Source organism: Gopherus flavomarginatus, chromosome 8 (assembly GCF_025201925.1).
Source record: "Gopherus flavomarginatus isolate rGopFla2 chromosome 8, rGopFla2.mat.asm, whole genome shotgun sequence".
Classification (NCBI taxonomy): Eukaryota; Metazoa; Chordata; order Testudines; family Testudinidae; genus Gopherus; species Gopherus flavomarginatus.
This window is the reverse complement of record NC_066624.1, coordinates 22,428,280-22,452,343: the sequence shown is the minus strand read 5'-3', so window position 1 is coordinate 22,452,343 and position 24,064 is coordinate 22,428,280. Positions and strand designations below refer to the sequence as shown.

General features: G+C 43.1%; 1 protein-coding gene across 1 annotated transcript in view; it reads left to right on the top strand.

The window, feature by feature from the left end:
- The first annotated feature begins 4,935 nt into the window (after positions 1-4,935).
- The window catches only part of ARHGEF9 (Cdc42 guanine nucleotide exchange factor 9), a 317,600-nt gene continuing 298,471 nt past the window's right edge, over positions 4,936-24,064 (top strand). Inside the window, exon 1 of the mRNA XM_050964604.1 lies at positions 4,936-5,239. The gene's annotated coding sequence lies outside the window, so the exon portion shown is untranslated. The remainder of the gene's footprint in view (positions 5,240-24,064) is intronic.

Sequence of the window (24,064 nt, the reverse complement as noted above, 5' to 3'; positions counted from 1 at the left end):
CCATTGTAAATTTTCAGAACAAAAATTATTCATTTATAAATTATAAGAAATGTGCCCCTGCAATGTTTGTAGTGCTGGTGCATGAGGACGTAAAAGTGAAATTGACTAGAAACTGTTTATAATCTTAGGTCAAATCAAGGTGATGTATTTTCATTTGTGAGAAACCCAAAGTGTAAACAACTTAATTAGTGAAAGCAAGTTAGATATTAAAATTTCTTTCAGGTTTAATAATCCAAGGTAGTATTCATAACACACATAAGGAAAATTACTTTTTAGGAATATACAGTTTTTCACCAGACTGTGTTCTTTCTTAAATGACTGTGCAGCATGTATATGAGATTGCAGAGCTAAAGATGTCTCTGGAGAAAGATGTCATCTTGCAAGAGGAGAGCAAATTCCTCTCTTCCCCTCCCAGTGAGCACGTTGTCACAGATCATCTGCCATTCTATTGGGTCTATGCAGTGACCTTAAAGCAGTTCTTTGTAAAGAGTCAAAATCCTGTTGCTCTCAGGGTCATATCTCATTTATTCAAGTAAATAAAGTACTACCTTTAAAGACACAATGAGGAAAAATATGTTTTCTATCTCATTTTATTTACAGAGAGATATTAGGCCAAATCCCACTTACATTATTCCCCCAAGTAAACCTATTAGCTTTAAGAGAGGTCATGTGGCCTACTGAATAGAGCAGAGGACTGAGCCTCTGTGTTCTGTTCCCACCTCTGTCTGGGTGACTTTGGGCAAGTCACTTCAGCTGTCTGTGACTCAGTTTCCCTGCCTGTAAAATGGGTATAATGATACCTCTTTTCTTAAAGCAATTTGAGATCTACTGATGAAAAGAGAGAGGAATTATCATTAAATAACATTACACCTAATTCTTACCAATATAGCTGTAATCAGGCCCAACATATTTACTCTGCAGCACAGATTTTACTGGTGGCATCACTGGGACAATATGAAGACTGGTGTAGAAAGAGATTGCACCAAATCCAAAGTGGTGGTTTTGTTTTACTGAAATGAAACTGTGAAATCTTGACAGTTTTAGAATGCTCAGCAATGCGGTGGGGTTGGGGAACCTGGTTACCCCAGCAGATAATTAAGAAAAGAAATAAGATGACTTTAGATTTTCTGCTTGCATTGAATTCAATGAAAATTTTGCCATTGGCTTTAGTTGGAGCAGGACCTGGCCCTTTAGCCCCCTTGTCCTGCAAACCCTGACTCATGTTAATAACCTTATGGATTTCACCCTTACTACATTGTATAGCACTTTTTGGTGAGGGAAGTATTGGGCCCTAAACCCTTGCATGTTTGTGCAAATGAAGGCTGAGGTCATGCAATGTTATTTTGCTGAGGGTGCAACTTTTTGCAAGGCATTAAGCCTCAGGAGCCATCTCTGAGCCTTTCCAAACACCAGCAACAGAAATCAGCCAGCCATGCGTATTGTTGTTGTACTAGCATGTGGGGAGATTTGGGGAGGAATCCATCTGCCAGGAGCAGGAATCCAGCCTGCCAGGGAGAATGAAGCACAGAAGCAGCCCGAGACTGCCTTGGCAAAGGGGAGGAGGAGCACTGCCTCAGGAAGAAGTGATCTGAGGGCGTAGCTCCTGTGATCTGCAGCTGGCACCACCTGGCTGGAAGCACCAAAAGCTAATGGGAAAACACTGGTCCCTAGCCAATTCTGTCTGAGTTAGTGCTTCCAGAATGGGTCTGTGTGATGAAAGACAAGATGATCCCTGCTGAAGTAATGGAAACATTTTAAGCAGGTGATTTCTGTAAAGTACTTTGAAGATGTTACGTGCTAAATGCTATTATTATTATTAATGGCCCTGATTAAAGAAGGTAGTTAAGAAGGCGCATAAGTCCCATTGACTTCAGTGGCTGAATTGGAGGACCATAAGTAGTAACTGCTAGGCCAATTTTGTGATGAAACAGCAGGACTGAAAGCCAATGGCCAGAGCTACAGAGGAGAGGAGGCCAGGAGTAGAAGCGTTTGTTGTAAGGTAATGCAAGGCAGGAATGAAGTTTATTGAAGACCTCCATGAAAGAAAGGCTCAGGACTGGGATGACAAGGAGTGCCAGAGATTGGGAGTGTGATTCCCTGGCCGAGCTGTGCTGATGGTGGGATGTGTGGCAGGAGTAACTCGGTTGCTCCAGATCCCAACTGAGGTGCAGTGCCAGAGCATTTGAAGCCTTAGAACTGGAACAGGAGGCTTTTTGCGAGTCAGAGTTGAAGTGTATGTGAGGAAGTTGGTACAGCATCTGCCATGGCATGTCCCCATTGCAGTCAGTCATTCCCATTCAGCCATTCATTCAAGAATGGATTTTTCCCCACAATGAATATAGATAAATGAGCTGTCATCTATCCCTGACAACAAATGTCATGATTCCTATGTGATATCACGCACCTTTCACCCCTCTAAAAGTTTGACTGCATGCACAGTTTCAAACACTCAGCTCCTTTTCTGGAACTACCTCGCACTCTCCTAGATTTTGATACGTTTCTGGGGTTAGAAAGTTAAATAGCTACGCTCCCTGAGCTCTGTTATGGTCTCCCATGCTGATGAATGGTAATGGCCTCAATGTAATCAAGCCATGTTTGAATGGTGCTTAGCAGTGTAAATACTGAAGCAAGACTGGAAATTTATAAATGGATAAGCACTTGTAGCATTTATGGCTCATTTTTGGCTCAGAATAATCCTTCTTATGCCAGGAATGGTGATGATGTAAGAGATCAGGACAGGGCCCTAGCACTCCATGTGCAGCAAATAGCCAAATAAAACACTTTAAATTCAGTGCACCAGAAAAAAAATAAAAAGCAGGATGGAAAATCCAAAAGACTTTATGGAGTAATTGAGGAGACGCTCAGAATTTCATCAAATCACAGAATCTCAGATTATCATGAATCATGATTATCTTAATAACACTAATACATTTTATTTCTATGGCATTCACCTGCCTCTTCCTATAAAACACATTAATAATATAATTTAAAACAACAATTAAATGAAACAAAAAAGCAACAATGACAATCACCAACTCTTGCCTAAATAATGCTTTGTCCCCCACCCCTTATTATTATTATTATTATTATTATTATTTATTATTATTATCTTCACTTATTAAACCTTGGAGATGTTTTTTTGAAATAGAAATAGTAGTTATTTCTGCGCTCTCCCATCAGATCACTTATTTATCAGGACAAACGCACTCCAACATGAGGGTAGGTAAAAGCAGCATGTGAAACCACTCTTCTTTTCAGTTGCAACCCACAGAGACTTTCCTCATTGTGGGCAAAAATTTTATTTTGACAAAAACACAATAATGTGTAGTCTGACAAGGGAGATAGGAGAGGTAGGATGGACAGTAAGAAACTGCGCTGAATTGAGACTTGTGCTGAGAGCTGAGTCAGAAATAGTATTCCCATATTGTGAATTTTTTTGAGATTTCAAAACATTTTCCTGGCCTGAATGAGGAAAAAAGTTTAAATCTTGAATTTTTTTGTGAATAATAATCATAATTTTAAAAAAATCTGCTCAGGTCACACAATATGTTTTGTTTATTTTAATTTTGAAATTTGTCTTTTAAATATTTTTTAGTCTAAATTTATTAACATTTCAAAATGAAAAGTCATTTTGAATCAAAAACCTGAAATGTTTCCTTGTGGAAAAGTTGAACCAGGATATTTTGACAATTTTGAAACTTTTCAAGGTGGGAGAATCCTTGAAACCAAAACAGTTTGATGAATCAGTGAAAAATCAGAGCAGTCCCATTGATTTCATTGGGACTGCTTGCATGGGTAAGTATTGTGATGTTGGGGTGAGTGGATGCCATGCCACAGAAGTCAGTGGAAGTGTGCCTGGCTACACCAGGTTTGAATTTAGCAATTGTACATTGTGGAATAGAATAGAATAGTTTAAATTTATTGTGCTGGGTATGAATTTGGCACCATTCACTGGATTTTTAGCTGTAATTCTTGTACTTCTGTACTTTGTGTAGTGTCCAAAGCAATGGGCTGGGAGTCAGGAGACTTGAGCTCCATTGCTGGCTTGGCTGCTGATTTACTGTGGATGAATCATTTAATCTTCCCTTGACTCAGTTTCTCCATTTTACAAATGGGTCATAAAGGCACTGACTCAGCTTTGTAAAGTACTTTGACGTGGTTGGATGAATGATGCTCTGGAGATGCAAAGAAGAGGATGGGTATAACAGTGCTCATTGCAAATGAATGGTTGCTAGACCTTTTCCAAATAGAAAAACTTTTCAAAGAGAGAGAATGGATGAAGAAGTCTCAGCATTTCTTTTGATTGGTTTTGATCACCGGGAAATATTTTGCAGCTTTCCGAAGTCACCAAGAAGAGTTTGACCCTGAACAGGGCAGTCAATCTCCTTCAAACTTTTCCTTGCATATTGGGATCAAAACAAGAGTTAAAGAGAAACTCTTGTTGTTGTTGAGAGGCTTCCCCTTTCAGTGGCAGGAAGTTTCTTTCTTGACAGCAAGTTGCTATTTTCTCTGAGGAGTTTAGTAATTAGCTAGATGACATGCCCCGTGTTACATGTAGAAGCGTGGCTACAAAAGCCTGCGTGTGGAGGAAGCAGCCTAGAGTCCTGGCTTGGCAGCTGCTGAGACACACACATACATACAACAGGCAAGACATAACTGGATCGTGACCTCTGAACATGCAGAAGGATCACTGCTGAAGTGGCTTTTTTTGAAATATATTTTATTTTATTGTTGGATGCGCTGTAGACTGCCCTGGTTTGTCTTCAGCAAGAACCACCTGAACTTCAGACCCCTCCCCTCTCCCTTTGCTGTCCCTTCTGCATCTTCCAACAGATTGCAGCCTGCAAAAGGTGTGTGTGTGTGTGTGTGTGTGTGTGTTGTGTGTGTTTTGCCTGGAAAAGTGTGAGCCATCTTTTGGGAAACGCCAACTACTGGATCTAGGAGGCTGCTTCCTTGTTTTCTAGTTTAAAGAAACTTTTCCTGCGTTTCCCTACGTGGAGTCCAACTCCCGAAAGTGACCTTTGCGGGAGGCTGGCTGGGATCAGAGGGCAGGAAGGCTCGGGAGAAGAGGAAACCTGGAGCACCAGCAAGGAGGCTGGGAGGCAGCAATTGGAAGGAACTCGTGCGGCGGTTGTTGTGGGATGAGAAGCCGCCAGGCGCCGGCCGCGGTCCCTGTGTGTTTGACAACCTCCGCTGGTCCTGCCGGGGCAGCGTGCGGGGGAGCTCTGCCAGCGACAAGGTAATTCTCCCCTTTCTCTCCTTGCCTGTACACGGCCCAGCCCTGGACGTGACAGACTCGCACAACTTCTTCTCCTTGTCCGGGTCTTTGCAAATGAATGGACGCAGCTCGTGCAACCGCTCCGGACGCCTTGATTTCGGCGCTTGGATAATGCAAAGGGGCGAAAACCAGGCAGTGGGTCCCTCTCGACTTTCCTTTCCCCCTTCCCTAGCTGCAGAGGGCTCCGGATCAGACCCCCAATCCAGCCCCGGGGGACCTCCAGCGAGGTCTGGGTCACCCAGGACTGTCCTGGACTTGAAAGGAACAAGGATCTGCCCAGCCACGCTGGGGTCAGAGCCAGGTCCGTGCGGTGCTGGGCTGGGGGTGAGTTTGAAGTGTGTGAAGCGCAGTGGCTTTTTGCCTGAGCTCCAGGCAGACAGGGGAAAGGGTGAGGGTGGCGGCGGGTTATGAACCAGCTGCCTTTTGCTTTAAGCAGGACGGATTCTCTCTCCTCCTTTTCCTTTTTAAGAGATTAGGGGGTCAATAGAAATCTGTTTTCAGGGGCATGGTTAATAGACCTTGCACACATGGGAAGATGTGAAAGTGATCGTATGACGCTTAAAAGGGAGTTTAAACCATCAGCGGGACAGCCACACACACTCGCATGAAGGGGCCCTGTGCCACAGTCCTTACTCACCCCAGCAGACTTTACTCACCTGAGTAACCCCATAAGAAATGGGTTTGTGAAGGTTGTGGATTCAGACTCGTTCATTGTGGCTATACACAGATATGGATCAAAAATTCTGTAACATTAAAGGAACCAGCTTTGTAAATGAAATGATTTCCTTTGCACTCCAACAGATTATACATAATACATTATGCCACTCTCTTGAGCAAATACCTGCAAGAGAAAAAGGTCTTTTTAAACGTATACACTTTCTAGGCGTTACAGTCAAATGTATCTTGAATTCCAATTGTCAGAGGACCCAAACTGAGCAAAGTCCATGTATGATTTGCCACAAACCATATAGCATAAAGTAATATAAAGAAATCCTTGCACACTAATTATGGGAGAGAATAACGAGTTTAAAGAAAAAAGATACTTCCTAGACTGGGCCAGATTCTGACCTCATTCTGAGCTTACGTTTGGATAACTCTACTGACTTCAGTGAGGTGGCTGGTGTAAATAGCATTAGAATCAGGCCTTGTATTTTACTTACTGAGGGTCTAATCCAGAGCCCATTGAAGTCAAGGGGAATATTTCCATCGGCTTTCATGGGCTTTGGACTTTTTCTTGAGGTCTCAGTGCTGCAGCCCTTTCTCATGTGAGTAGTCCCAATAAAACCAACAGGAAAACTTAAACTTGCACAAGTTAGATTTACTCATGTGAGTAATGTTTACAAGATCAGACTCATAGGTTCCTGTTAGATTGTATGTTCAGATATCTGCCTTTGCTTATGCTGTAGGTTATACATTAACATTTATTAGGAATAATATTTCAAAATATAAAAATAATATAATACAATAACTAGGGGGAGTGGTTTTTTTTAAGATGATGCTTCACATTTTCTCTCTGATAATGACAGACTGATTCCCTCTTGCCTGCCCCCCCGATTTAGTTACTGCTGTTTGCAAGAAAATCAGAAAGTTGCTATTTTTAAACAAGGTTGGTCTACCATAGGAATATTAATGCTACACAGATCTGAAAGGCTGTGCTGATTACAGGCTATTAAAATCTGAACGCTTGATATGGTGAACTAGGTCTAAACTTGCTGTAACTGTTTAAATCAAGTATTCATGGAATGCCAGTCACTCCCTCCATGATATCTTGAGCGATTGGTTGTGGGGAAATGGAGAGAAGAGAAAAAGGGCCAATTTTATCTCAATGAAAATATCCTAACCAGTGTCTGATTATGGGATAGTCTGACTGGAGACTCTCTGAGGGCCTGATTCTGCAGTCCCTGCTCACACCAGGAATCTGGTTGAAATCTGTGGGAATGCTTGTAAGAGCAGGATTTGGCCTGTAATCAGACAACTGACTAGATTAAGGCCAGAATGCAGCCTTTCTGCTGTCCTCAGCCTGTCTCCTTATTGCAGTAGGATGTGCTAAAAATCTACATATTGTTCAACCCAATATGTGAATTTAGACCGAATGTCAGGAAAATGTACTCTCAAGTGAGATCTGTGCATCTTTGAAATAGACAGATATCTTTTTAGTTAAGGCCATGGAGAATATACTGTGAGGAGCAATTCTGGTAGAGCAATTAATTATCTGAGCAGAGAAGTCTCTTGACCACACTTCTGTGGTTCTATCATGGCCTAAGACAATGGCTCAAATCCTTGTGTCTTCATTGACACAGGTGGAATGTCATGCGTGTAACCGAGGGCAGAATCAGGCCCCCGGCTTCTGTGTTTGTTGAGGTTGTTGCATTCCAAAGCCTAGCTTTGTTACTTATTGCTAGCTGGGCTGAGGATGGCAGCTCTGTTGATTAGCAAGTTTGCATGCAGTGCATCCCCTGGTGGGTGAATAGATTTTAAGAAATGTTGTCCTAGCTCATCTCTTTTGGTTATTTTGCTCATGTGCCAGGCATGGTTTATTGGAAGAAAGACCTTGGTTGAAGTCCTACAGCAAGAGCACCAGTCTGCTGTAATTGTAGCATGCACATTGAATGAAGGGGTTGTTGATGGTTCTCATTCAGGCCAATGTAACGGTGGAATTCTCCCTTTTAGAATCCAGGGAGCAGATGGGAAAAGAAGAAGCAGGTGCAGCTGTCAAAAAAAAAAAAAAAAGAAAAGAAAAGAAAAGTGTGTGCGCGCATGCACTGGCAAACAAAGCAGATAGAAAGACTGCATTGTCTCAAGCATGAAAATTGTGCAATGAAGTGCTGAAAAATTGAAAACACTAGGTGAAACTCCAGCCCCATTGAAGTCGCCATTGATTCCAGTGGGGCCAGCATTTCACAGACTGGCTGTGCAAACTGAAGATGAACTTGTTCAGCTGATTGCTGTGGGGTTTAACCGCCTTGGCAGCATTACATAGGCCATGTTATCCATCAAGATGGACTGGGGAATATGTAGCTAAGTGGGTGGGAGACTTAGCTATTTTTCCAGGTTCAAACCATTCTTTCAGATCTGCATGTCTCCTCTTCATAAGTTTCTTCAGCCTATATAGTGTTTTATCCTGTATGGTACAAGGCTGGTCAAAATGTTTTGAACAAACAGGTTTTTTGGTGGCAAAATGGCTCTTTATTCAAAATTGAAAATGTTCACCAAAGATTGTCCATTTTTGAAATCTTTCCCAACCTTTTTTTGATACTTTTTTTACAATTTTTCATGTAGTGATTTCCCCCCTCCTTTCCTATTTCCCTTTTATTTTGTTCCTTTTTTCCTCTTTCCACAGTTATTTTCAAAAACGATTACAAAAGAAACAAAAACAAAAAAATGAAAAATAGAAAGAGGAAAAGAAAAGAAGGAAAAATGAAAATCAATAAATGAAAAAAAAATCCAAAAATAACAAAAACTGAGTGCGCTTTGAAACAAAAACAAACTATCTTTTTTTGCATAATTTTTTGCATTCAGAGTGTCTGAGCACTGAATGTCCTCAAACTCCTGTTGATTTCAATGGGATTGGGGAGCTCAGCACCTTCTAAAACTGGATCCATTGTTTTTTTGATCAGTCTCACTCTTTCCTAGAGCCCAAGTTCTCCCATTTAACTGTTTAATAATTACTTATTCCAAGAGTCTTCTTTAAAGTTCCAGTGCCATTGAGAAATTGGTAGCATGCATTCTTTGTTTTTTCTTAATGGAAAGCGTGCACGTGAGGTGGATAATTGCATTTTAATTTTCTTTACTTTGGCATAGGGTGAATGCAGAACATGACCTTGACATTGAATCGGTTAATACTGCTCCTGGTCAGCCAGCTGCATGGTTGTTATTGCCCCGTGGGAACTAACTGTGCTGCTTCCACAGTGACCTCCCCCACTCACCAGATCCCTGCCAACTCAAGCTGCGAGTGACCCAGTCTGGGATTTGAACTCGTGTCTCCAACATGGTGGCACATGGCCAGCTGTGTTTCAGTTTTTAAATGCTGTAGGCTTTTAGTTTTGCTCTTGAGGGTTTGGCTTATTTGTCAGAACTTCGGAGGTTAAAGATGGGTCCAGCAGATGTCTGGATCTGTGGGCGTAGTAGGGGTGTAGGCATTTTTGACCCTCCTTTTAAAAACCTGGCCCTTGAATTCTTGTTGCTGAATTACAGTCGGAAGAACAGAGGTTTATTTTTCTGCTCGTCGCTGACATTTTGGACACAATTTTGTTAGAGAAGACCTTTAATTTTCTTTTAATTGACAGATTCACTGCAGGTTTGCTCCTTTTTTATGACCCATAAACTCCAGTTATTAATGCCATAGGGTGACATTTTTACAAACATTGCAAAGCATGTCCGTGGCACGTGAAACAACTTTGTTGGTCTCAGCTTGATAATTAATAGGCATTGATCCATGTCTGAAACCCACCATGCTTCTCTGCAAACAATATCTGTAGTTTTCTGCTTGGGCAAGGTCTGCAAATGCACAAGCTGTATAACAAAATTACTTTTCACTTGTAGGGTGGGGAACTGTCCCGCTCAGAGCTCAAGTCATGGTCCAGGGAAGGGTGCTGTCTGGAGCTTTCTGATCGGAAGGCGCTGCCCCAGTGGATACAACAGACTCCAGCTACCATCCTCGTCACTCTTTATTGTTCCCCCTCTGTCCATTAAAATGAAAGAGGAACTGAGTGGCATATTTATTTTTTATGATGCCATTTAAAACACGTTTCCTAGATGCCTGCTGGTGAACAACTGCTTTGACCTAGGTTTGGTTCTCATATCTTCACGTACTGCTACAAAGTTTTCTCAGATCATTTTTTTTTCTTCCTGTTATCCCACCAAAAAAAGAGATGGTGCAAGCTACACACACACAGTCTGTACAGATCTCCTGCCAATTCAGGCAAAAATTCCTCTCTTTGAGCTGCATCCCGCGAACCTCTGCCTTTGCTCCTCCTGATCCACGCCAGAAATGACAGGTTAATGAAACACTCCAGTGGCATTCGGCAAATGGCATCAAGGTTGTGTCTCCTTTGTGGGATTTGTCCTCTGAAATCCTTCCACCAGCCCCAATTTCCTTCCTACTCTGGAGCCTCCCTTGTTGTGAACCTCTCGGCCCCCAGTGAGGGCTGGACATGACTCCCATCATCGTACTGCTCTGAGTGTAGGCTAGAGGGGACCACACTGGTCCTTCAGGGATGAACACTGTGTTCTTGTAATTCTTCCAGCTCCTTCTAGCCCAAATGAGGAAGGGATCGAAGATTAGACTCAAACACCAATCCTTTGCCTGGTGTTACAATAGGGTACCACTAGACTTTGGCTTGGGATTGACCTATATAAGGCTAGTCATGTTGCCCTTACTCATCTGAGTTGTGTCATTTAACCCTTCACTCACCAGATCCCTGCCCACTCAAGCAGAGAGAGACCAGTCTGGGATTTGAACTTGCATGGCACACCACCAGCTGTGTTTCGGTTTTTAAATGCTGTTGACTTTTAGTTTTGCTCTGTAGGATTTCTTATTCATTTGGCTGTTGGGGTCAAAGACGGGTCTAACTGACGTGTGGATCTGTGGGAGTGGTAGGGGCATGCACATTTTTGTGGGTGCAGTCACATGAATATAGGTCTGCTCACATGAGGACGAGCTGCAGGATCAGGTCTTTATCAAATTGAGCAGCAATAAACCAGGGACTTGCTGAAATGGTGTGTAATTAAGTAGCAGGTGCACACAGACACACACATTGTAATGCTAGTATTGTATAATGTACTGTCCCTTTAAGAGGAAGCCTTGGTTGTTTCTTGTATGGGAAGGGGTCAAGGTCTGCTTTGAGGCCATAGATTCTGGAGCTGACTGCCATGCAGAGCAGGCTGCTGCTGGGTAGCTCCTTTTGTCAAGCCTGAAGCCCACATGAACCCCAAAGAATCAGTGAGAGCTGCAAAGTCTCTCCCCATTAAGAATGTGGTTGGAGCTAGCTTACCCTGTGCATGAACCTCCTGAGACTGAGAAGCACAGGAGTCCCCGGAGCACAGGCAATGGGAAACCATTGTCTGTTTGTGTTTCTCAGATTTGGGGTATCAGCCAGCAAGTTTGGCCCAGCCACGCACCCTCCCTGTTAAGAATCGTGTTTGTCTCCTCACTCCTTTATTCCTGGTCCAAACACAGAGGCCCTGTTTAGACTAGGGAACTAGGTTGTGGTTTTTTTGAACATGAGTTTGCATCTAGCATAGACATAGGTTACCATCTGTATTAGCTGGTTGTGGATGACTCAGTCTAGAGTCTGGAGTCTCCCTAGCACTGTTAGAAACAACATCACTATCCTACAGGACTGAACCTTACACCCATAGGTAATAATTGGCAATTGTGTAGCCTCTCTGTTCAAAGCACTGCTCAGAGATGGTATCATTATCCCCTGTTCACTGATAGGGAAACTGAGGCAGAGAGCAGCTAAGTAGGTGGCTCAGGTTGCACAGTGAATTAGTGGCAGAGCTCTGCTTAAAACCTATTTCTCCTATTCAAACCACTTAGATAACATGGCTTCTCAGTGATCAATCTCTCTGTTTTTTGGAAGTTTTTTTCTCCTAATGCATCAGTATAAATTGGGAGCAGCCAGTCTTGATCTGGTTTGAAAACACTCAAGGTTTCTAGGTACATGCAAGTCAGTTGCTGGATCTTTCAGTAAGTGACTGAAACTGGCCAGCTGGGCTGGATCCAGGAATTCTCAGCTGAACTCAGAAGGCTTCTGCGATGGTGTGGGGTGGTGATAAGCCCAGTTCAGGTCTTGGAGCCGATTGTCTAGCCACGTTCCTCTTGGTGTTTCTGCAAGTCTGTGGAGAGTAACTGCTCAGGAAGTGATTAGCATGATAAAAGAGCAGAACCCTCTGATGCTGCCTGTAACTGTAATCAAAGAATCTGGCCTGGGTACTTGTAGACAGATGAATGCCTCTTAACCGACATTGGTGTGGGAACACCAACAATTGGTAGCACAACAATACTGTATGTCGCATGGTTTCTGCCCCTCTGTCGGGTGGGGGAGAGGGGAGGAAATACGTCAGCTGGATTTTGGAAAAATGAAAGGCACAAACATTTACTGTAAGATATTGTAAGCAGAGCCAAAAAGGCATTAATAGACTAGAAAGCTCCCTCTGCATTGGCAGAGTCAGTGTTTGGATACTTCAGGAATAGAAGATGGCTAAGAAAAAAGATGGCTGGCTGGATAGCTAGAGAGATAAGGTAATGGTCTGGCTGACCTGAGGGGTCTTTTCTTTCTCTGACTCTTTGTATTATAAGACCACACCTAAGAGGAGGCGTCTAAGCATTTGGCTGCTAACTCAATCGGAAACATCCCAATCAATCCCTGAATGCAGAATGGCAGGTAGAGACGTGTGTGGGGTGATCCTACGTACAGGTAAGAGCACAAAACATCAGATGACTCTGAGGCAGAGTCAGAAGTGTGGACGTACATGACCTTGGATAGTCATGCACAGGAGAGACAGAATTATGAAAACAACCATATCCTGTAATAAAGGCCTGGCAGGGACATCAAGAAAAAGGAGTTTTTCTGCTGGAGGTGGGAATAGGTGTGGGATGCATATGAGGCTTCCGACTGTCTTAATTTTCATCTCATTCACTCAGTGAGACTCGGACACCACCATGGCAGGCAGCATATAAAATCTGAGCTAGATGGATAGGCCCATACTATAAGGGCATGGCAGGAGGCAGTGAGAAAAGTTCTCATTAATGTCACGTTTTGAGATGGCGTTGAGGTCTAGAGTTCCACAGGCACAGTAGAGGGTGACAGCCATGGAGTCCAGAATTGCACCACGCTATGTTCACAGCTCCATGCCCCTTATCACAGATTTTTTCTAATTAGAATAATGCGGTTGGATGGGAGAGCTCTTCATAACCCAGGGCTCTGAGCAGGACGTTGGCAAAATCAAAATCATAGTTTTAAAATAAAGTCCTTCCCTGTGTCACTAGTGACCCCCTACATTAATCAACTCGAAAGAACTTTAAAAATCGAATGTGTTTGTCATCCTTGAAGCTATTTGTTTGCTATTTCCCCTTCCCTTGGCTTGGTCAGCTCCCCTTTTCTGCTTATAGTCAGTTCCATATTCCAGTTATCATGTAGGAGTTCAATATGTGTTTTGGGCTTTCTAGTGCTGAAGAGCTATGCTCAGATTAAAACAACCATCAATCATTTGCATATGATTTGGCACATTACATGCAAGGCCAGATTTCCAGTTAGGCACAGTAGGCACCTACCTAAGGGCACTAGCAATCTAGGGGAGCCTTACCTCTGTAAAACTGTGTGCAACATGAGGGTCAGCTGTAGGCAGGGGGTGCTGAAGATACTGTGCCTAGGGGCGCGTAAGGTGTAATTCTGGCCCTGATTACGTGCCTGGACCTGTATTGTCGAGGGATTATTGTATGTTAAAAATAAGGGTAGTATGTTGGGCATCCTTGCCGTGCAGTAGGGGCCTGGATTCTGATCTCTATTACTCTGGTGAAATCAATGGAGTTACTCCAGATTTACACCAAATAGCTGAGATCAGGATCTGGCCCCAAGTATTCTGATTGAGATGTCCGTTGGCAGAGACAGGGAAACTATAGAGGAATCAAAATTATGGGCTGCTCTAATGGGATAAAAAGCTGCTCTCTTTCCCCTCTTCCCCCATTCCCACTCCCAACATAATGTTTTTACAAGGATTGTGTAAGATAGTGGAATATCCGTGAGAGAAACCCATATCCAGATGTTCCAAACTACTCAGTGTGGTAATTAATTATCCACACCCGTTTCCAGACTGAATAGTGTCTCTTTCTATCAGCCAGAGCAGTTTTCCTGGGCTAGGCTTCAGCACAAAGCCCCTCTGCTCTTAACTTCCACGGCTGTAGAACTGATGTCTCCAAGAGCCTGGGAGGGGTCGCCCTGCTCTGGTGCATTGCTGCCTTTCTTCTGTTAGTAATTTTCCACAGTGACATGTTTCTTCTGCTCTGTTTTACAGGAAATTCTAGTTGTGTGGAGCCCATTATTACAACAGTTCTATTGTCTGGAGCAGGCTTTTGAGACGAGGGTTCAGGTTTTGCTGGCACCTAAAAATATTTTGGCATTGTAAAGAGATGCTTGTCAAGTACTTTAAACTTGAGATGGGCCCACATTTGGGTGCAGTTCTGAACAAACCTGGAAGCTTCAGAGGTGTTTGGATCTGGGGCTTTGATTCAGGTTTCAAAGACAGTTTAAAGTAGATCCGCACGTGCAGAATGTTTTCAGTGAAACTCCAACCTCCTGAGACTCACCTGGTTTCAGTTTTCAGTACAAACTTGGGTTGCTCAGGTTCCTTGGGAGAGTCTCCAAGGCTTATGAGTATTTGGAGCCAAATTTGCCACTTGGATCCATGCTGCGGATCTCTAGGACGTATCCCGCTCTGGTTCTACAGACCGTTAGCATAAAGCATTTGACTCCTGGGTTTCACTTTCAGCTCTGCCGCTGCCTAACTGTATTTGCTTGAAGGCCCAATTACTGTCTGTGCTTCAGTTTCTATATCTGTAAAATGGGGTTAGTATCCACATTGCAGGGTGTTGTGGAGCTAAATTAAAGACAGCAAAATGCTTTGAGATCCTCTCTTGAAAGGGTCTATATAAGTTCCCAAGATTCAGGCTCTAACTGTTTGGTTATGAATAGAAAGACTCTGGATTTGAAGTTTGCAGCACTCTGATTCCAAAACTGTACCGCACAAATGCCAAATGTTCTCCCTCATCAAAATGACTCACGGTCAGCAGCACCCTATGTTGCTTTCGAGGCATTGCCTACCTATGCACTGGCAAAAGCAGAAGAGTTTGATGTCTTCAGTGTGGGTCTGGTGCTGTGTTCTTCTCTGCAGGAACTGGGTCTTGGTCTCTGTGCTGATTTCCCAGGCTCACTCAAGATCCTTTCTTGTGAGATTCTTATTTTTTGGCTGGTGTCCAAAACTAAGGAAAGCACCAGACAACCATGGCAGGTGTAATGATTCTGTGTGAAAGCTACGTGCATGACATTGTTCAACTGGTGTCATGCCAGGGCAGCATTAAATGTGGAATTTCCCAGAGCTTTCTCAAACCCTGTATCCAAAATCTGTGTTCTTGCTGCACTTTGAAAGCCACAGGCAACCAGGCCCTTCCCAGCTTTGCACAGATGAATTGTGTGGCAAGAGGCTGCTGCCTTTAGCAGCCAGTAGCGAGAGCTTCCAAGGACCTGATCTGTGTTGGAAATGAATTTGCTACTTAGGGTACGGCTACACTTGCACTTCAAAGCGCTGCCAAGTTTCGAGTGTGGTCGCAGCACCAGCGCTGGGAGAGAGCTCTCACAGCGCTGCATGTACTCCACATCCTTTACGGGTGTAGCTTGCAGTGCTGGGAGCCGCGCTCCCAGCGCTGCGGCACTGTTTACGCTGATGCTTTACAGCACTGTATCTTGCAGCGCTCGGGGGTGTTTTTTTCACACCCCTGAGAGCGAAAGTTGCAGTGCTGTAAAGTGCCAGTGTAGCCATGGCCTTAGGGTTTGTCAACACACAGAAGCAGCACTGAAATCGGTTTAGTTAAATTAGTGCAACTCCTAGGTGTGGGTACTCTCATATCAGCTTAAAACTGGTTTATGCTGGTTAAGTTTACACTTTGAATTTTACCAACATGAGCTAAACTGACATAAGCTGTGTCTAAACGGATATAAAAGTGTCCCCACACATAGGTGCTCCATCTAAAATCACACCTTGAGTTGAGCCAGTGCATGTGTGTGTGTGGAACAGGCCCTACAGGGAATCTGAATAATTCTTCTGGGGCAGGGGAGAAGGGTAGCTGTGCATGTGCCAGTCCTCTCCAAGGAGATTTTACACAGCAGCAACGGTTGAGTTTACATGACACAGAGTAAGTACTGCCAAAACAATTTCTTCCTGTTATTACTCCCCAAGTCACAAGCACATTTGATAAGGGCCTTTCACATAAGAGTCTGGTTTCTCAAGGGTGCTCTGCTAATCCCAGGGGAGCTCTTTGGAACAACAGTTCTCAAGACTCTCTTTCTTTCACCCTCAAAAGTCTCCTGTTTGCTGCATCCAACTGACACTCACCTTCCATCCCCATCAGACTTGTAACACTTTCCTTCCCATCCCATCGCTGCTTCCTTCCATTATCCATTTCACTGCAGTGCTTACTCCCATTCACTTCCCTTTCCTCCTTTCCCCAGATATTAGCTCTTTCCACATACCCCTCACTATCACTGGTCTGGAAGAATAACATACTTGTTTTTTTTGCCACATCTAAATTTCTGTCCTATTCTCTTCCCCACTGCTGGCAGCATCCCTTGTTTCCCCCTCTGCCTGCACGGGAATTCCTGTAGTGCAGCCTTGGAATGAGGGTTTGCCATACTTTGTATGACTGATGCTGCATACCAATAACTGGTATATTTTTTATATTAAAATACTCTCTGGGAGCCCTTTTCATAAGCCCCCATCAGAATTTATATATTTTCAAAAATGAAAACATTGAACATTGGTTTTTGAGTTGAAATGCTGATGCAGCCGTTGGTATTTAAATAGGAAAAATGGCATCTACGTAGGCTTGGCAGAATTCAATTTTTATTTTTTCTTAAAAAATATTTGGTGATAATATTGATGTTTATTTTTAAGCTTTTTTAAAAGATTTTTCTGGATGGGGTGGTCAACATCAAATGTCAAAGCGTACAAAGTAAATATTCTTAAGTCAAACTGTAGTCAGTTCTAAGCAGCATTTTTCTTACTTTGCCTGTCTGTAGATTTCAGTTATTGTCAACGGAAACATTTTTTCATTGGTTTGTATGTGTATGGTGAAATCTGACATTCGCCAATAAAAATCTAATCCTTCCAAGCCTGCTTCTAAAAGGAAGCAATGAAGTGTTTTGTCTTTGATCTATTTCATAAAAACATCAATTTATTCCAAAGAAATGTGAAATCAGGTGGAAAATATAAACTAGGTCACATCCGTTTAAGGTTTCTCCAAAGCCAACATGTGATTTTTGGTTGATTAGTCGATTGATTATTTTCAAGCATTTTCTCATGAATTACCTACCGTTTGTTTGCCGGAACAAATAATTATGGGGCCCATGTGCATTCTGCATTTGGATAAATGAAAATGGAAGCCCATAAATCTTTGCTAGGTACCAAATTCCCTGTGGGTTTGATCCAACTCCCATTAAGTCCATGTTAGACTTTCAACTGACTTTAGTCAAGTGGATACTGGATCAGGCTGTAAGGGAATTGAAGGTGCTCGTCACTTTCCCGGACAAGTCTCATGTTTTCTGCTTCTTCCCAATATTGTACATTAGCAGGTTTTTCCCACTGGCATAAACCAGGATGAAGAATGATGCCTTGATCTCAGATTTCATTCTGGATCCCATTCTGAAAATGGATGCCAATGTTTGGCTTGATTTTGGTACCATATGGGTACTCAGTGCTTTACAGGTAGAGTAGATCCAAACACCTACAGTCTAAAGGCACAAGTGGATATAATGCAGAACTAATGCAGTGGTGTGCAGTTTTCATAGGTGGAATGCTCAGCAAACTGGGTTAGAATTTTGAAACATCCAATGTTCTTAGTTTATATTTGATAGGCATTTGATGTGCATCTTCAGTGACCTTTCATCAGCTCTATTATCTTTTGTGTGGATTTCTGTCTTTTAGGAGATGGTGTTGGACAGGAGTCAAGTGATTCATACATGTTTAGATGGAAATAGCTACATCTGCTGTCCCCAAAATGCTTAAGGGACAGTATCAGGTTAAAAGCCCTGAGCCTAACTGTCCTTTCCCTCCTATTGGTTTTACACTGATGCAACTCCTGTGATGTCAGTGGAGTTACTCCTGATTTACACTGCTGTACATGGGAGGATAATCAGGCCACATGCTTTTTAACATTCCTTGCCTATGTTACACTATGGGTTATTAAATGGCAATAAATTAGCACACAGAATAGGGCTGCCCGGTAAACAAGAATTCTGTCCTGTGAAAAATTTGAAGGTTTTGAAATTTGTTTTTGTTCTACATTGAAATGAAAATGACAACTTTAAAAAATTTGAGTGAAAAAACACGAGACAGTGACCCACCCCAGATTTAGTCAGGATGGGCAGGGTTGGTGCCCCTAGCTTCTGTTTGCCAGAAGCTGGGAATGGGTGACAGGGAAAGGATCACTGGATGATTACCTGTTCTGTTCATTCCCTCTGAAGCACCTGGCATTGGCCACTGTTGGAAGACAGGATACTGGGCTAGATACTTTGGTCTGACCCAGTATGGCTGTTCTTATGTATGTTCTTAATAGTTAATAGCCCTCATTCAGAACAGGGACTTAAACTTGGATCTCTGACATCCAAGATTAGTACCCTAAACAGAGGGCTATTGGCTATTCTGGGGCCTCTGGGTCTCCCTCAGACCTGAGAAACCTTCCTAATAAAAGTTTGCTCAAAACCAGTAAGGTTTCCACAAAAAACACTTTGTTGAAAAATTTCTGACCAGTTCTATTACTGAAGTTCCTTTTTAGCTGTTTTGTCTATTGCTTGTGCTTCACTCAGTTTGAGCAGGATCCTAGACTAAGCAGTTTAATTTTGTTTTTGTCAGTTTCCCTTTCACTCACTGAGAAGATGCTGTTGTATTTGGATTTCTAGCACTTATGGGGAAGGTTTTAGATCCAAACCCAAAATGTTTTTGTTGAAATAAAGACAAACCTCGAAAACATTTTGATTCCTATAGAGTTTTGTAACATTCCCCTTTAATTAGTTTACAAAACTGAAGTGTGAATCCCTGGCAAAGTGACCCTGTACACGCAGTATTGTAAGACTCTGTGGTTGTGTATTTAGATCAATTTTTCTCAGTTTCTGAGTAAAAGGAAGATTTTTGTTAAATTGTATGTCAACCCTGTGAGCTCAGCTTGAGAGCTTAAACTCAAGCTGGGTTCTTAAGTTGCACCTTGGTTAACAATTCTGTTAATAATATTCTAGCTAGAACAGAATCCCGCTCACTCTCCCAAAGGCTGGATTGCTCTGCCATGCTAACAGAAGGAAAACACAGGAGAAAGTAAAGTCATTAAAGGCAAGAGATGTGACTGAACATGCAACTTGGAGTAAGAAAATGCCATTGTTACATAGCACGATTCCGAGTAGAACTGAGGTTTGAACCAGAAGCTCTGGTGATACGAATCCTTTGAAAGTCAGTGTAGGTAGATGGATCTGGAGCTAGATGTTGCTGGACTATGGAGACTGTTTGGATTACAATCCTCCACTTGTTTAGAAAGCTCTGTAGTCGAGTGTTTGGCTACATGGTGATGCTGTTGCTTTGTTGCCTAATTACTCTATATGGCAGCAGCATTACCAGAATCTCGTGGCCTTTTCGTAGTCTCGTAGTCCCAGCTATTCATTCTCTCATGAGTGCGACTTCATCACTGGTGGTCCGACAGCCAGCCAGCAATTTTCAAGGTGAGCACTTCTTTGTCTGCAACGAGTGGGGTGGCAGATGTGTAGAGCAGAGAAAAGGGGAACACGAAAGGAAGAATAAAATAAACTAATACAAATCCGTCTGTGCAGATAATTTTCAAATAAAATAAGGGCTGAATTCCTCAGATACATTGTTCACTATGAATAGTTTCCCCAGATCTAATGCAGAGAACTGTGCAAAGCAATATAGTGCCTGTAAACAAAATGATCCTGGAAAAGATAGATCCCTTAAAGCAGCAACCAAGTTTTCTTCCTGTTGTTTAATGCATTTGACTTTGACTCTTCAGTTCATTTACATGTTTCATGCCGGTTGGTGCATGGATACTGTAAAGCCAATAGATTGTATGGAACCTCCAGTGGGCCATCTTGGCCATCCCTCTGTGCTTTTGACACAATGCATAATTAACCTATGAAATCCATAGCCCCATGATATTATTAAGGCCAAGAGCCTAGCATGATTCTAAAAATAATTAGACATGTATGTAGCACCACTCTCTGAGTTACATTAGATAGGAAAGAAGAACAGGATTACTTGTGGCACCTTAGAGACTAACACATTTGTTTGAGCATAAGCTTTCGTGGGCTACAGCCCACTTCATTGGAGGCATAGAATGGAACATCCGATGGAATGGGCTGTAGCCCACAAAAGCTTATGACAGACTAACACGGCTGCTACTCTGAAACCTGTTATTAGATAGGAAAATACAGAGGGAAGGAACACAAATCATCACGCTTCAGGGCATAAGCCAACCTCTGCCTGAGACTGTTAGGAAGAAAACTTTCCCATGGGCAGATTATTCCATAACTGCCCTTTATTGGGATTCTTGCTCCTCCCTCTGAAGTATCTGGTTTTGACCATGGCAAGAGATAGCGTGCTAGACCGGATGGACCATTGATCTGATCCAGGCTGGCAATTCTTAAGTTCCTAACATTCAGGTAATTGAAATCAGTGGAGTTATGCCAGCAGCAAATTAGGTCTTGGCTGCTAATAAATGAGTATGTAGTTCTAGCCTTGAACCTTTCCAGTGGTGAACATTCCATAATCCCTCCGGGCAGCACGTCCTGACTGCTGGAAAAGGCAAAACGTTATTTAACTTGAATTTTGCCTGCTATAGCGAAAGCCCATTTCAGAAAATAGCTGAGTGTAAGCCACCAAAAACCACGTAAAGGAACAGCTTTATTAAAAGCTGTGATTAGGCTGATCTGCCTCTGATCTGTACTGCTTCACAGGTGGGGGAACACGCAAGTGTGCGCTGCCCACGAGACATTCATTGGATGACTCTCCTTTGCCCCAGCCTGCTTGTGTGATCTTGGGCAAGTCTCTTGGTTCCTCATCTTTACTGATGGGGGGTAATCTGTACCTTGCAGAGGTGCTGCAGATGTGTGAGATGCTATGTTGATGGGTGCCTTGTCAGTATCTAAGATAAGTGAATTTGTAGGCACCCAAATCTGCATTTGAGCAGTTGAATAGGAGATCTGACTTTCAGAGGCACTGAGCACTTATAGGTCCCACTGACTTCAGTCCCTCTGAAAACTGAGACACTCTTAGGGTACGTCTAGACTACCTGCCGTATTGGCGGGTAGCGACTGATTTCTTGGGGATCGATATATCGCGTCTCATCTAGCCGCGATATATCGATCCCCGAAAGTGCTTCCGTCGACTTCGGAACTCCACCAGCGCGAACGGCAGTAGCGGAGTCGACAGGGGGAGCCGTGGACGTCGATCCCACGCTGTGAGGATGAGAGGTAAATCAATCTAAGATACTTTGACTTCAGCTATGCTATTCATATAGCTGAAGTTGCGTATCTTAGATCCATCTCCACCCCCCAGTGTAGACCAGCCCTTACATAGGTGCTGTGAAAGGAAATTATTCTTTGAGAGCAGGGCAGGCTGGGAACACCCTCTTTAGGGTGACCAGACAGCAAATGTGAAAAATCAGGATGGAGGGCAGGGGGTAATAGGAACCTATATAAGAAAAAGACTCAAAAATCAGGACTGTCCCTATAAAGTCGGGACATCTGGTCACCCTAACCATCTGAGATATAAAATAAGAGATTTCCCAGAGGGGAGGCAGACTCTGGTGTGAGACTGCCTGGCAGACCCTGCAGAAAGGGGTCTAATGTGGGAATGCTGTTGGAGCCATGGATTATACCTGGTTTTCTTTTTTTGTATTTATTTGTCATTGCTAAAAACCTGAGATTTGGCTGTGTACCTCTTGGGCGCTTGTAATTGCTAGATTCTAGGCTTCTGGGATACCGATGAAGTTGTATCACAGGTACCTATTTAAGGATTCAGGTGCCTGAATTTTGGCCACCGGGTTTGAAACTGTTGGCCTATGCTAGCTGGAACGTTTCGCTCTGGAGGGAGAAATTATTTTTAAAAAATCAAATAAAACATCCATATAAATGAAAATAAAGTTTAACAGCTTCATCTTGCCCTGTGCTTGCAGAATGGTTCTTGTAGCCAATATGAGCTGAGCACCACGGTGACCCCTGTTATGAAGGGTAGGATTTCAACCTTCAGGAGCTTTGGCCCAGAAAGTTTATACTTGTCAGGTAAATACTGTAACTCTTCTAGACTTTGGTTTTACATGACTGGAAGATGGAGAAGCAGCATTTCTGCTTTTATTGAACATGCTATGCGGGATGGAGGATAAGGGAGCAGGGTATGAGGAATGCCTATGGCTCCAGACCATTTAAGTTCCTATAGGGGCCATACGCTGCTCTTCTATATCCCCAAACCATTATTACTCTTCCTATAGTCAAAGGGGGAAAGACACGTTCTCTCCTTGACGGATGAACTTAACACCTGCTGACACCAATGGGAGTTATACATGTACACTGAGGAAAGAATGTAATGGTGTGTGGCGCAAATGGAAACCAGTGCACTGGCTTAAGTACTGGTTTTGTTCAGTGTGTTTTGCAGTGGTGAAGGAGGACAAGTGCACTGGGTTTGTGCATTGGCCTTTTCCCTGTGGAGATCTGCCTTCCAAGTAAAAATGGATCTGGTGATCTCATATTCTCCTTATTTCTGTCTTCAGAAAACAGCCATAAAATGTGGCACAGTTAGCAGTCTGTGCCCACAATCGGACCGAGGTTGGACAAGCCCAGAGTGCCACAGCACAGGACTGGTGTGCAATGGCAAAGCTATTGGCAGGCATTGGGGCTGGGATAGCATTGGCAGCATTGTGTGGGGCCCCCAGCCAAACAGCAGAGGAGCTTCAGGCCAGGAACAAGGTGTACTGATAGAGCAGGGTGAGGATAAGGTTGACAGCCCTGGCTTGCACTGTTCATGGCTTTAGCTAATCTGATTTTAGTCCCTCACTTTCAGTAGCAGTAAATTCACTCACTGTCCAAGCTGAAAGAGAATTCTTGAAGAGATTTAGCACAAAACAGCAAAGCGTAGTCTGAAAAAGTACCTGATACATAGATCAAAATCCTCAGCTCTGTGGCAGCTGATACAGGGAAGAGCTAGACTTTGCTCCATAATGATAATAAAGGCAACTTTTTTTTACAGTATTCCCATGGCTAGATTTTTCTTTCTTAGTTGAAGAATTAATGTAAAATACTCTCCTGAAGGGCAGAAGAGATGCCTGGATAGTGGATAGGGGGTGAAGGGCTGGCCAATGGACGTGATATAGTGGTGTTGGTCTGGAGACATTGTCTTCCTGATTTTCTTCCTGGCCTGTTGTCTTGCTCCATTTCCAAACCTTGGCTCTAAGCAGCTGAGCGCTTGACACTCCAGATTGTCAGTACGTGCCTCTAGTCCATCAGAACAGGGGGACAAAAGAGCATAAAAAGCCCGTCTGTAGTGATGTTAATTGAACCTGATGTTGTTTCTTTACACTCAGACACAGATTCTGTCCCAGTCACCGAGCTCAGCGTGGCTGGCTTGAGCAGGGCTCTGATGTATGAAGAATGCATACTGACAGGTCCCATTTAGAAGGAAAAGCACAACTGTGGGAACTTACAACAGCCATGCCAGGGGATTCAGAGGATGCCACTGTATCTGTTCCTCATGCCTGTTCAGGAGGCTTAAAGACCTGCCTGTTTAATTTAGTATTGCTGTCAGGTTGGCATGATGAACTTGAGTCAAGGGAAGAACAGGATTTTTCCTCACATCTCAGATGATAGAGTATGTGTGTATGTGTGTGTCTTGTGGCTGGCACCACTTGAAGAAGACATCATGAATTTCAATTGACCTACAAAGGTGTAAGGTGACAGCTGTATGGGTGTCATTTTGTTGCACTGACCAGTGGTCACCATGGAAAAACAAACATCCACCACT